The sequence below is a fragment of the Rissa tridactyla genome, chromosome 4 (assembly GCF_028500815.1).
Source record: "Rissa tridactyla isolate bRisTri1 chromosome 4, bRisTri1.patW.cur.20221130, whole genome shotgun sequence".
In the NCBI taxonomy this organism is placed as follows: Eukaryota; Metazoa; Chordata; class Aves; order Charadriiformes; family Laridae; genus Rissa; species Rissa tridactyla.
The window spans coordinates 55,343,405-55,357,438 of NC_071469.1; the positions used below are offsets into that span (position 1 = coordinate 55,343,405).

General features: G+C 47.0%; 1 protein-coding gene across 6 annotated transcripts in view; it reads left to right on the top strand.

The window, feature by feature from the left end:
- PPP4R4 (protein phosphatase 4 regulatory subunit 4) overlaps positions 1–14,034 on the top strand; it is a 109,021-nt gene that overhangs the window by 89,072 nt on the left and 5,915 nt on the right. The window lies entirely within an intron of this gene.

A 14,034-nucleotide genomic window follows, 5' to 3' on the forward strand; every position in this document is an offset into this window, starting at 1 on the left:
TTTAAAGGCAGGAATTACAAAGTGTCTAGGAGACTGGTATGTCGAAGGGGAAGAAAACTAACTATTGCATCTTCAAAGTGGCAGAAAATATTGACATCAATGATCTGATCACCTGAACTTGGAATATGATGCATTTTCCCCCTAATCCTTACCCAGATTCCATGTTTACATGCACTGCGCATGCATCTCCTTACTGCTACAATAATCGCGTTCCAGTGACTTTCAGTCTTTGACTGTCTGGCCTGAAGCAATTACCTGATGTAATGGAGAAATCTCTGCACTTTGGCCTCTCCAAAAGACAAGCAAAAGATGTCCTCCTGCACTTGTGGAATGTGCTGAGGTTTACAAAGTACTGAATGAGTGCAGGTTAGGGTTGGGTTGGGTTGGTTGGTTGGGTTATTTTCCATTTCAACATGGATATGATACAGTAACCTGTTAGAGGTCAGGTACCAATTCCCATGGCTTGAGCATGGGCTCCCTGTAGGCTGCGTGTGGTGGGTACTCAAAAGCAATTCTTCTTCCTAGGGAAAGTATCTGTCTACCTGTCTGTGCTTTCACAAAGTATTTAAGTGAGGGTTAGTTTTCCTACGGGACTCGGTGTCTTTGTTTGAACTGCTTCAGTACTTTACCTGGTCTTCAGTGAGACAAGTCAGAATCTGTGTGCGTCTGTTCATTTCTGCATGCTGGTCTTGGGATTTTTAATCTTGAGATTTTTAAAGACAATATCTGAGTTTGCCTGAAAACAATACAACTAAAGTGAGGAAGCAAACAAGGGCAGATAAACAAATCTTTAAGAAGACATGATTGTTTTCTTCAATCACCATATGAAGCTGTCATATGGCAGCAGCATACTTCTTGTGAGTTTGAGTTAAAAGGATAATAAATTACATGCTGCTACATAGAAGAGAATCCATAATGATCAGTCTCAAATGCAAGGCCAGAGACACTGGATACCTATGTCTATCACTTGATTTCATATATATATAATATTAATTTTCAAGAAACAAACATATTACACTAAAAATCCACTATCAGTTGAAAATTTGTAACTAATATTTCCATTGTTTCTTTCTCATAACAAAAAATATTTAGACAGTGAAACAGTTAAAAGGACAGCAAACTGGGTCCATGAGCTGTCTGGGGGCTCAGATATGGTTTTCTTTATGTTTCATAAGAATATTGCATTTAATATGTGGGCAGTGCCAGATGTGAGGTGTTAATTATTCATTTCCTTGATTTAAGCACTAATGTCACTTAGCAACCTTACTCATCTTTGAAATGGAACTTTTGAAGGATGCACATACGTTGCTAGTGAGAGTAACATTTATATTAGAAAAATGATTTGGGAAATGGAGTAAAGGCGTGAATCTCTTTTACTCCTGACGGGAACTAGGTGAAAAGTTCATAGTTCTTTTGAGAGGTTTCCTTTAGACCACTGCAGCATTTGGTTGCTCTTCCCAGTTCCTGATATTTTCTGGCTTAAGTGCCATCCAGCTTTGCAAACGTGACTCAGTGAATCTTCAGCTTTTTTTTTTTTTTAAGGGAATTGAGGTTATACTTTCTCTGCCTCATTTTCTCTCTTTTGCCTTCTCTCCATTCCATTTTATAGATTTTGAAAGTATTCTCTTTTGGCATCCAATCTGACAAAATGATAAAGTTCTGAAACACACCGAATTCATACAAATCTCATGCAGTTGAATGACCTGACCTGGGACAGAGACGCTTTTACAGCCTGCACTGTGGGAGGAGCTGATGAGCTAGACATCAGAGAATCCACACCAGAGCAGCGGTGGAAACCGGGTTTCACTGAATCTGTAGGCCAGATAACTATTTAGATGTACCAAAAAAAGTGCATAGGTTTGCTTTCGGGTATTTATTTTGATGCCTGCAAGTTAGGCCCATCAGTGTGTTGAAGATAGATGAAACCTTAATACTCACTTGCAGTATAACAGAGAGTAGTGAGGGGTGTTCGTGCTGAGCAGTTTTTATATAAATATCCACACCTAGATTGTGATGGGACAGCTGGAAGGAGGGGAGAAGAAAAGGAAGTCAGTCAAGGTAGCAGGAACCTGGGACTTTATCAACCAGTGCTCGGAAACAGTAACGGTCCTTGGAGGTACTCACAACGTGGCCCAAGATTTCATCAATCCTTGAAGCATAACTGGGCATTCAAGGTCTGTTACTTGGCAAGTGACAGCATTTTGCCCCATGGTTGGCCCCCCTGGCTGTGCAGTCTCTTTGGATGCTGACTCACTTGGAGTAAAAGTTGTGTTCCCACAGGATATGGACCATGGGGCAGCCTAAAGCACTTTTGCTGTTAGGGCCTCTGAAGATTCAGCTGTAGGTTAGCCTTGCTTTTCTGTCCTACAGCCATAAGCACAATATCAGCACTGCTCTATATCCCTTTTCTTGGAAAGTTTCTCGGTGTCCTACAGTCAGGATTTTGTGCCAAACTGAAACATTTAAAAGCCTGTAATACACTGTATTATATATTCTTTCAGAGAGTGGTGTCTCCAGTGTGGGAGCAGTCTTCAGACACTTCCCGGGTCTGTGGCCAGATCAGAATAAGTCACTGAACACATCGAAGACATCCTTCTTACCTCCCAGAAAGCCTCATCTAGCATCTTCAGTTGTTCCTTCTTAGTCATTTTTGATTGAAAGCACCTATTTTCCTCCCTATATAATGAAACAATTTTTGGATCCCACTGAAGTCACTCCATGCTAAATGATAGTAGCCTTGGTCAGTGTCTGATTATAGATTGAATATGAGATTTCTGCATCATATAATTTGCCTTTGATGGGGGTGTTCATTTTTCTTTGTGGCATTGTAATAAGCATGGAAGCATTTGCATTGACAGGAGGTTTAAATTACAATTCACCAGCCATCCTTCTTCAGTGAGCAGTGGTGTCTTCAAGTTCCAGTCATTGTCCTTCTAAAGGACAGCCAATCCTGTGGTCAGACTTCTTGTCAGCCAACATTTCTATTTAGTAGAAGATAAACGTAGGGTGAATATGATATTTCAACTACATTTTATTGAGCGAGTGGCTATATTTGCTCTCTCTGACCAACAGGAAAACAAGTGTTCCTGTGAACACCAATGCAGTAATAGCATGAAATTGAGGACTCTGTATCAAGAGCTTGAGAACAGACTTTAGTCTTTAGCATGATGGTTCATACACTTGCCACCCAAACTCCTATCTTCAGCTTGACCTTAGTTATCTTCTAGCTTAGGCCCATGATATCCATAATGCACACTGGAAGATCTAAGCTTGGACACAAAGATGTTCTGCAGTCCCTTTCTATAGTAAGAATATAGTCATTGGGCCTCTTTTGATACTTGTGGTAGGTCAGACCCAGTGATGATCCACCTTGTCTGTACTCCATACAGGCTTGTCTTTGCTTCTGACGCGTTCCAGACGTCAGGTCTCAGCTCTTTCTTAGACTTGTGTATATATGAGTAATGTGGACCGTATGTGACAATGTGCTCAGATGCTCAGGCTCCTGCAATTGTATACCAGAGCAAATTGTTCTTCTCAGGTAATGTGTAACATGATGGGCCACAGAAAGAGAGTCATCTACAGCAGACACATTGGAAGCACTAAAGAGAACGTGAAAAATAGAGAACTGATGTTTTTCATCTGAAGAAAGAAGTCTATAAGTTACAGACCGTTACAATAATAAAGACAGGAAAATTAATAGTCTTTTCAGTGTGGGTATGTTTTATCATTGTATTAGTAAAATTTAACTGCCATAGGGCTGTCTGCATGAGGAAATAATGCAGTGGAACTATGATGGGAAGATGTTGCTATCCTAAATCCTTGTTTGGACTTTCATTCCAGCATAAGAGTGACTTCTTGGTTCAGCTTGAACTCTTTGCCATGTGACAAATTTAAAAGGATATCTTATACCAGAACAAAAGGGCCACGGAAATGATCAGAGGGCTGGAGCACCTCTCCTGTGAAGACAGGCTGAGAGAGTTGGCGTTGTTCAGTCTGGAGAAGAGAAGGCTCTGGGGAGACCTTATAGTGGCCTTCTGGTATCTGAAGGGGGCTACAGGAAAGCTGGGGAGTAACTTTTTACGAGAGCATGTAGTGATAGGACGAGGGGTAATGGCTTCAAACTGAAAGAGGGTAGATTTACATTAGATGTTAGGAAGAAACTTTTCACTATGAGGGTGGTGAGCCCCTGGCCCAGGTTGCCCAGAGAAGTTGTGGCTGCCCCATCCCTGAAGTGTTCAAGGCCAGGCTGGACGGGGCTTTGAGCAGCCTGGTCTATTGGGAGGGTCCCTGCCCAGGGCAGGGGGTTGGAACTAGATGATCTTTAAGGTCCCTTCCAACCCAAACCATTCCATGGTTCTATGATTCTGTTCTATGAAAAGTTTTGGTACAGAACATTTTCACTCTAGAGCTATATTGCTTTAAACTAATCCTTTAGATCATAGCAGAACCACCTTCTTGTGTGTGTACAATTTTAATGTGAAGGTGGATTTATTCATCGAATATAATTTTTGGAAATCAATGCAACTTTTTCTGCCTTTTTGACCAAAATTCAATATGTGAAGCTTTGCAAAACTCACAGCTTCCACTGCTAGCTGGCACCACAGGGGCAGATATACTGCCCACCCTGTGTCTGTGTGACTCCCACACTTACCTGACTTACAGAGCAGCTCTTACCCCAGGCGTGCCTGGACCGGCCATGGTGTGATGGGTTTTGAGTTCTTACTGGGAGCTGAGCCAGTGCGAGACCCCCCGTAGGAGCAATTATACTGGTACCGCTGTGCTTATAGCAGTACAGCTCGTGCTGCTCCGGGGAAGTGGCATAAACAGTCTCTGCAGGAAGCAGTTGTATAATGACATAACTGTATTACTTCACTGAGCAGGCTGTGGGTTTTACTGTCCTTGCCCAGGCAAGGACCAATTTAGTAATTAATTATGCACATGCTGCAGCTTATGTTGGTAACAGCACGTCTAGTTCAAGTAGATGCGATAGATGCAGGTGTTGAGGCCAGTCTGCAGCGTGATGCTGAAAGCCTGCGCGCAGACGAGCTCTAACAGATGAGGCTGCAAAAGCAAAAGCTGAAGCCAGGCTGGAAATTTGGTCTTAAGCACTCATGAAATGTAAATGCCTCTTCCCTTTTTCAGTTCTGCTGGAAAGAAAAATAAGCTGTGCAGTGGAGTCCTTGCCCGAAGTTTAAAACCAAGCAATAGGGCATGGGGGTGGAAGAAGTGTGCAAAGTCAGCATGCTCGCTGCAATGCAAACACGAGGGTTATCTTAAATTTACCCTGAGAGACTGGAAAATAAAGGTAGAAGCTAGCAAAGCATTTTCTCATAGAATCTCCACTGTGCATTGAGAGTGTCTGAGCCACAATCTCCTGTAGAGTCATTTGGATTACTTATAATAACAGTGGTTAACACTTTTGTGACCCCAAAACATAGAAGAGAGATGGGTGGGTGTGTGTGCACGTGCATATGCGTTTGTGTGAATGCATCTGTAGGAAAGAAATGACACTGAACATAGGTAAATGCCAGGACATCAAGCAAAGAGGTGGAGAGCTGGCAGGACCTGGGCTGTGTCCCTTTGCCCGTGAGCCAGGGTCTGCCCTGGAATGGTGGCAAATTGCAGGTGGGGGGAAGGAAGCTGAGCAGGAGTCATGGCTTGGTGGACGCATTTGAGCTGGGGAGAAACTTCTGTTATAAGGTGATATCATCACAGTCTCCCAGTAATCTCAAAAACGTCCAGATTTTGTGCTACCTTGTCATACGGTGTTGGTCACTTCCTCATCTGCAGGGGGGGTGAGACTCGCCTCGTCTTGAAGCACTTAACGAGTCACTGAGATATGTCCTGTGTTGGTAAACGTGGCCTGCATTGGTTACGATACAATATGCACAGCAGGCAGAACTGAGCTGAAACACAATGTGCTGCCTGTTTGGAAGTGTCTGTTTTTGATTCTGCAATGATACGGTGATCCCATTTGTCATATCCTAAAAATGTGGGGTTTGCTCGCATCAGGTTAAAGGGGAACATTTGGAAGCTGGTATTTCTTCTGCAGGGGAGATCACGCCTCCGAATGCGGCAGCAAACACACTTATACTCCTGACCTCAGACTTCCAGCTTCATGGAAGTCTCTCCTTTCCCTGCTGTTCCCTTCTGTGCTACCCGTGGAAGGACAGCACAGGCAGGGGCACGGGGCAGGTGGCACCGGCGGCCTTGCATCACAGCCCGGGTCTCTCCACTTGGCAGTCAGGCTGGGAGCGGCAACCCCCCGGCTCCTTCCACCCGAGCTCCTGTTTATCCTCAGCCCCTACCGTAGGGATGCTCCCAGTTGCTCGACCCAGGTGGCCTCGCACGTAGCCAGGCTTGGCCTCGGTGCCATCAGTCCTGGTGGCCATGGGCAGAAGCAGACTGAGCTAAGGTCCCGTGCTGACCAGGGAGGCTGAGCTTTTCTGCAGACGCCAAGTTAAACACACGAAGAAAAACATGTATGAGATCTGCCTGTTTGGGAAGGTTCTGCTGGCTTCCCTGGCCCGTGCTGCACAGTGGGCTATGTGGGATGGTGTCACCCTCGCTGCCCGGCGTGGCAGGCTGAGCTCAGTTCCGCTGCAAAGCCACTCCAGAAGTGTATCTTTTCCACTCACTGTATGAGGAACTCAGAATATGTTCTGAGAATATATGAGAAATAATATGAGAAATTGCTAAAGCTTCTGTTAATGTTTTGGATGTTGTACAAATATTAAGTCATGCTAGACTTTTACCTGTGGCCAAACATGTTATGTTAGTTAAAGTTATCTCCCCTGCTTTGAAGCCAGCTATTTCAACACACTAGGTGGTCTGATAATCTCTCAGCTGCTTCATTTAACAGGTAAATAGCTTCTTGTGTAAAAAACCGTAGCAAACCCAGGGATATAAAGTAATGGATAGAACCACATTGAGCTGTAACACAAGTTCAAATACTCAGGTTGCCCGGAGAGCGATTGCAAACGCAATCAGACTTTCACGCTGGTCTCCTGCAAGCAATAACCCACACCACCACGTTGGCACCTGCCTGCAACGAGCTGTCCTTAAAAATGCAGGCTATCCTCAGTGCCCCAACAGCAGCAAAGCTGTTTAGCGGCTGGGTGCCCTGGAAGAGGTGGTTTTGACACACGTGAATGAGCACACGGGGCTTTTGCCGCAGCAACTTCTGGGTAGCTGCCACAGAAGGACAGTCGCTGTCATTTATAGCTGGGAAGATTTGTTTTTAAATAGTTTTTCCATGTAACCATGAAGAAAGCAACCTCCTAGAGTTTTTTTTTGCTGTGATTTCAGCTCCTCTCAGTGAGCTGCTCTCCCTTGTCAGTGAGTAGAGGCATCTAATCTGTAGCTGACTGGCTCAGTAACTGCAGATAAGACAGAATAAATAATGATGAAATCTCATTTCTTATGGCTATCTGAGGGGGGGGGAGGTGCTTTTGGTCAAGTTGCTAAATACCTGGTGACTGAATAACAGAGTATCAGTGTATCAGATAAGATAAAAGGAGTCATACTGATGCCTGTTGGACTGCCTTCTTCCATTCCCAGACTAACGAAGCCGTTTGAAACACTGTCCATGGGACAGGTCTCCTCTGACCACCTCAACAGAGCAGAGGGGAGCGTGTTAGCCCTGGAGTGGTCACCCAGGAGGTCCCTGGGGTGTGGGTCACAGCCTCCTGCCTGGGGGTGTCCCCTTGCGCTCAGAGAGAGTGGGGGCAGTCAGGGTCTCCTCTCTGCAGCCGCCCAGGTCTTCTTCCTCCATGACGTGGCCAACCCTGTCCCAGCCTTCCCCTACGGTCTTGCCGCCCAGCTGTGGGGAAGAGCTGGAAATCCTGTGGTCCGACACGCGGTGGGGGGGCTCGATGGGAGGGTAGACCAGGCAAAGGTCCTTGGAGGAGGATGGGGACGTGGCTGCCAGTCAGGGCTGTCTCCTTGTCTCGAATCCCTCTTCCTCCTCTTGCAGTGACTTTTGTCTTTTGTCCCATAATGGTCCACAAGGTTTTAAGCGCTCGGCTGCTGGCAGAGTTCATTGACTTGACTGCAAAGGGATGGTTTTTGGGGGGATGTTTTCTTTCCAAAACATCAGTGTTTTGTGCCATCAGCACAAAGGGAGAAGGGACCTCTGGGAAACTGGTATCACACTGTGAAGCTGATTTTGTGCTACAGCACTGCCTTTTGAGTAAACCAATAATGTTTGGAGCTCCTGCTCCAAATGCCACAAAAGCTGGCATCCAGGGCAGATTTACCATTCCCTTTCTGGACCCAGAATATGGCCACATGTTCTTCTGCTCCCCTTCCCTTCTCAGTAAGCTCCAGGATCATCCTTCCCATGGCTGAGGCACTACCTGCACCATGTTCTCTGCTTCCCCATGGGCGCTGGCATCCTCTGACTTACTGCTGAAATGAGGATTTTGGTGCCTGGGGCTGCTCACCTTCTGCCTTCCCCTTTTGCCAAACAGACGAGTTGGATGGGTCTGTTGTCACTGATACATCACTGCATGTGGTATGTCAGCCCTTCAGGTGTCGCTTGGCAGAGGGAAGAGGGCATATAAGGGATAGGACAAGGGACAGTGGTTTTAAACTAGAGCAGGGTAGGTTTAGATTAGACATTGGGAAGAAGTTCTTCACAATGAGGGTGGTGAGACAGTGGAACAGGTTGCCCAGAGAGGTGGTGGAGGCCCCATCCCTGGAGACATTCAAGGCCAGGCTGGATGAGGCTCTGAGCAACCTGATCTCGTTAAAGATGTCCCTGCTGACTGCAGGGGGGTTGAACTAGATGACCTTTAAACGTCCCTTCTAACCCAACACATTCTATGATTCTATGATTCTAACAGAAACTATAGACAGTCATGGGGTAGCAGATGCTGGTGCCTCCGTGTTGAAAGCTCCCATTTTTCCCAGCCCTGGAGTTCGCGTGGTATCTTGGACATCCTGCAGTAATTATGATGACAGAGAGGAAGTCATGCTTGTTTACATCTGTGGCCTGCAGTCTCAGGCAGGGGGGCACTATATTTTCTGGCAGTACTGTCTCTTCTTGAAGGGCCAGGGCTCTGGTCATGCTCCTCCTTCAGATCCACTCATTTCAGGGATCACCTTGTGCCATATGGGATCTTTTCATATTGCGTATAGGAAGCAAGAAAGCAGTAAAGCTAGTCTGTCCTTTGGCTCTGGCCAGGTGTGCTGGGGACTCACTTCCTGATATTACCAATTTTTTTGCATGCAAGTAACAGAGTAGGTGGCTTGAATTCTCACCAGTTTCTTATACTCAAAATCCTGTTATGGTGAAAAAACCCATGCCTTGTATGCAAAGATGAGAACTTACCAGTAGCATATTTAAGATCTTAACAGTCTTACCCAAGAATTATTAGTCTGGTTACAATACTAAGACTTACAGCTCCAGTTATGTATAGTTAAAAGTAATACACACAAACTTCTTAGTATCTTTCCCATTCTCTGGTGTTGTGCTCACCCTTTCTCTGCCCCACTGGTTCCTCAGATCGACGGCTTCGGCCCAAAGGGAAGGGGATGGCAGGACGGCCGCATCCCGCACCCCTGCTGGGAGGAGTAGGAGGGTGGTGGGTGCAACCTCTGTGCTCTGGGGTCTGCTCGTGGTCATTTTTATACATTTGCTCACATGCTCTGCCCCTTGCTCTTTCTTCATTGGTTCACAGCTCCACATTACACCTGATTTTACTACCTGTGCTGTGTTTTACATACACTGGGTACTCAATCTCGGTTCTCCTAGTTATCCCCCAAACTGGTTTTACCCAGCTCCCAAGGCTGCAATCCTGTGATGACCAGTAACTGAGCGCTGGTGAGCTGTTTATGGCCCTGGGGCCTCCAGTATCATCCTGTGCCTGCACTCTCAAGTCTCATCCTGCCACGCCTTTACTCCTTCATTTTTCATTCCAGGGCCATAAACACTTCACTCTGTGCAGAATAACTACTTGTTCTTAATATCTCCTAGTTACAGAAATATCTAAATGTATAACAGTATGTAAATGTTGCACCATCCAATCGTGTAAAGCTAAGGAAAAAATTAAACGAACTAGGTAATGGCACCTGATTGCTGGATAATTACTGTTACAAACAAAGGAGCTAAACCAAAACCCCAGGCAGGCCAGGCCAGGTCCAAGCAAAGCCTGGAAAGTGCGGAGACCCGAGGCCCGCACTGTTAGTTTAACACAAAGCAGGTAGCTGTGTTACAAGCAACAGCACTGCTGTATTTGCAAGGCTAACGGCTCTGCTGACCCACATCTTTCTTCACGCTGAACCAGAGCTATCAGATTGCACTTCCCTGAAGTGTAAATGGGGAGTTTCTCCCTTGACTCCTCTTTGTAGGGGAGCTGAAGGAAGTGGGGCGGGAAGTGAGGGGAGTTTTGCTTCCCTTCCTCCAGGTACAGCCTTCGATGATGGTGAGAAAAGAGAAAAATGTACCCCAAAAACGTCCTTCAAGAAACAATGTGTGAGCTGGGGAGGCTATTGCAGTCTTGGGACACGGTACTTATGATAGAATCATGGAATAGTTCCAACCCCCTGCCCTGGCAGGGGGGACTAGTGGGAACTAGACCAGGTCACTCAAAGCCCCATCCAGCCTGGCCTTGAACACTTCCAGGGATGGGGCAGCCACAGCTTCCCTGGGCAACCTGGGCCAGGGGCTCACCACCCTCATAGTGAAAAATTTCTTCCTAATATCTCATCTAAATCTCCCCTCTTTCAGTTTGAAGCCATTACCCCTCGTCCTGTCACTACAGGCTCTTGTTAAAAGTCCCTCCCCATCTTTCCTGTAGCCCCCTTCGGATACTGGAAGGGGCTATAAGGTCTCCCCGAAGCATTCTCTTCTCCAGACTGAGCAACCCCAATTCCCTCAGCCTGTCTTCATAAGAGAGGTGCTCCAGCCCTCTGATCATCTTCATGGTCTCCTCTGGACCTGCTCCAACAGGTCCGTGTCCTTCTTATGTTGGGGGCTCCAGAGCTGAATGCAGTACTCCAGGTGGGGTCTCACCAGAGTGGAGTAGAGGGGCAGAATCACCTCCCTCAACCAGCTGACCATGCTGCTTTTGATGCGGACCAGGCTGTGGTTGGCTTTCTGGGCTGTGAGCGCACACTGCAGGGTCACGTTGAGCTTCTCACCAACCAACACCCCCAAGTCCTTGGAACACTTGGAGGCTGTTGGGCTGCAGTCAATGGCATGGCCCTGGTACAGTCAATGAAACAGGGCTTTCTGTCTGGCCAGGGGACAACTAGGTCACCCAAACCTGGGATCACGACAAGTTCAGCTGTGAGTCCTGTCCTCACGTTCATTAGCTGTGTCAGCTGTGTCAACAGCTAACGAACCTGGTCATTAATTGCTCCCAAGATGCACCTCAGACTTGTTTGTATCCATGCATTGCCCATTGCACTGAGTGGGAATAGCTCAGTGGCCTGACGCCCTGTCTTTCTGCCCAGCCTTCCCCACTCTGCCGTGAGTGCGCTCCAGGTGCTCTGCAGGAGTGGCCTCCTGCCCTCTGTTTCTTGGGAAGGAGGAGAGCAGGACATGCCGGTGGAGCAGGCGCTACCGCCGAGCTGGCAGCGTCCACCTCCCGCACGAACAAATGGCGCCGGTGGGTGGGAGGGATAAAATGTTGGTCTGCGGGAGGGAGAGTGGGAGGCTGTGAAAAGGATCTGGTGCGGAGAGGAAACGTGAAAAGCGAGCGTAATAGGGAAAATCTGTTTGGTGTTGCTTGTGGCGACAAGAGCAGGATTAGAAGAGTAGGACTTGGTGGATGGTGGGGAGCGGGGGACAGATGAGAAGGGGCCACATAACAAATGGCATGGCGCAGCATGGATGTAGGCAGGGAGCAAGATGTCTGCTGCTCTTTTGTGCTAAGTGTGGTGCCTGCCTCTTCTCCAACACTGTCTCTGGCAGATCCCGCAGTGGAAAATCACAGTGTGATGTCAATACACCGGGAGCTGCTGCCTGATGAAACAAGTCTGGCAGACAGCTCCTGGGCGCCGATCTTAACACCGGCAGGAAATCCCCCACGGGAACGGCAGACACCCCTCGTCACCACCACTCCGTCTTCCCATGGCCAGCACATGTCACTCCCTGTCCCTGTGTCTTCTCCAACATATTTTACAGACCCAGAGAGATCGCACAGGAGATGTGGTGAAAGGGGAAGCACACGCTGTGCAGCGCCAGTTCTGCATGGCAGCATGTCTGCCTCTGCACCTCCCTCCTGCGGCCCTGTGGGCTCGTTTTCCTGGGAGATGGGAGGAAAATGGAATTCCCACATCCTGCTTCCAAAGGGGGCACGTGTCTGTGGGAGCGCCAAGATACTGAGGGTAGGAAAGAAAGGAGTCTCTTTCCCAAAATACGGATTAAGAGCCTGCAAAAGCTGATTTAGCTGATGTGAGGGATTCTCTTGATCTTCAAATCTCTCCCAGAACCACATGGGGACAACCTTCCTCCTCCTCTGCTGTATTTCTATGTATATGTCTCCATGCACTCCAAAATGCTTTACAAGGGAGCAAGAAATATTTAGTCTTCCAGCTGCCACAGGTAACTGTGCATCTGGGACCTTTGTTTCTTCCACATTTCTTGATGTAAGCTGAGGCTCACTCTACTAACATCAATTATGTCAGCTTTTCAGCTGGTGCAAACTGCTGCGCCTCTAGGGAATTCGATACACAGCTAAGGATCTCTCCTCTTTGAGCTCTCTCATCCCTAAAGGTTTTATTGTCGTTTTCCTGAATGCCGGTTCTTTAACAGCAGTTAACAGTAGGGGTGGTAACGGCTGAGACTGACCCTATCGATGCCGCGCTGTGCAGTCGTATTTCAGGAAGACAAGAAACCTGCATAGTCAGATGTGGCGCCTTATGAATTGTTGCTGGTGGGCCACAAAGCCACCCAAACAGATGGACGTGAGTGCAGGAAGGAGCCAGGAAGATGAAGCAGCACACATGCATCTCTTTCACTGGGAGTCCTGCCATTGATGCTTGTGAGTTTTTCATACGCTTCTCTATACAGAGACTGTGCCTATTTAGTCAAAAACCACCATCAAGCACCATGTTTGAGAGTTAACAGGAGCTTTTTACTAGGAACACAGAGCAGAAAGGGGGCTTTCCTTTGGACTGTGAAAGGGGAGACCGTGCTTTGTGCCAGACTGATAAAATCATGTTTGCTGTTAGTTTCACAGAAGACACAGAAGACCTTGCTGAGGCTGTGTTAGCTTCCCAAGCCATTTGACTGCTCCCAATGTGATTCCTGATGCCGTGAGACCATTTCATCTCCTTCCAAAAAAACACAACTGTGGGAAAGAAAGGGGCAACCGTGCTCTTTCTGGTACCTGTTGCCAAGGCAAGTATATTGAAAGTGGTTACCAGCCAGCCCTCAAGCTGCCCTATGTCCTACCTGGGTGCCTGCCACCACCCCCTGGGTCAGCAGATCTGCTTATTGGGTGCTCCCCCCTTACTTTTTTGGCTGTAAAATGACAGCACTTGAAATATCCACAATTTTCTAGACCCTCATTATACATTTTTCACAAATCTCAGCTGGCAGTATGCTTGTGTAATTGCCATCTAAATACCTCACCTGCCCATCCAGCTACATCCTCCTTCTGACCACTGGTGGATACACGTGTGAGAAGTCAGCTACTCATGCGGGCTATCTAAGTCTGTCGAATTGGCAATATGTGGTTGAAAGTCTTCAGGTTCAAGAGCAGATTTGATCCTCCTGCTCTGTTTTGAGCTGCAAGAAACTCAGGAAGATTTGCCACTAGATTAGTACTAAAAATGATAAAAGGTTTCTGCTGAAGAAAGCAGATTTCTTTCCCTGTTGAAGACAGCTTTTCACATTCCCAGTGCTATCTCCATTAGAATCTTCAGTTTCCCTTGACCCTGCATTGTTGATCCAACTCTTCCCATCTCTTGTTTACTTACTTATGGTAAGTTACGACCACTTCTGCTTTGTTTGCAAGACTGTTAATCATTTTATCTGCTCTTCTGGTTGACAACTACATATTAAGCAGGAGTCTTCCATTG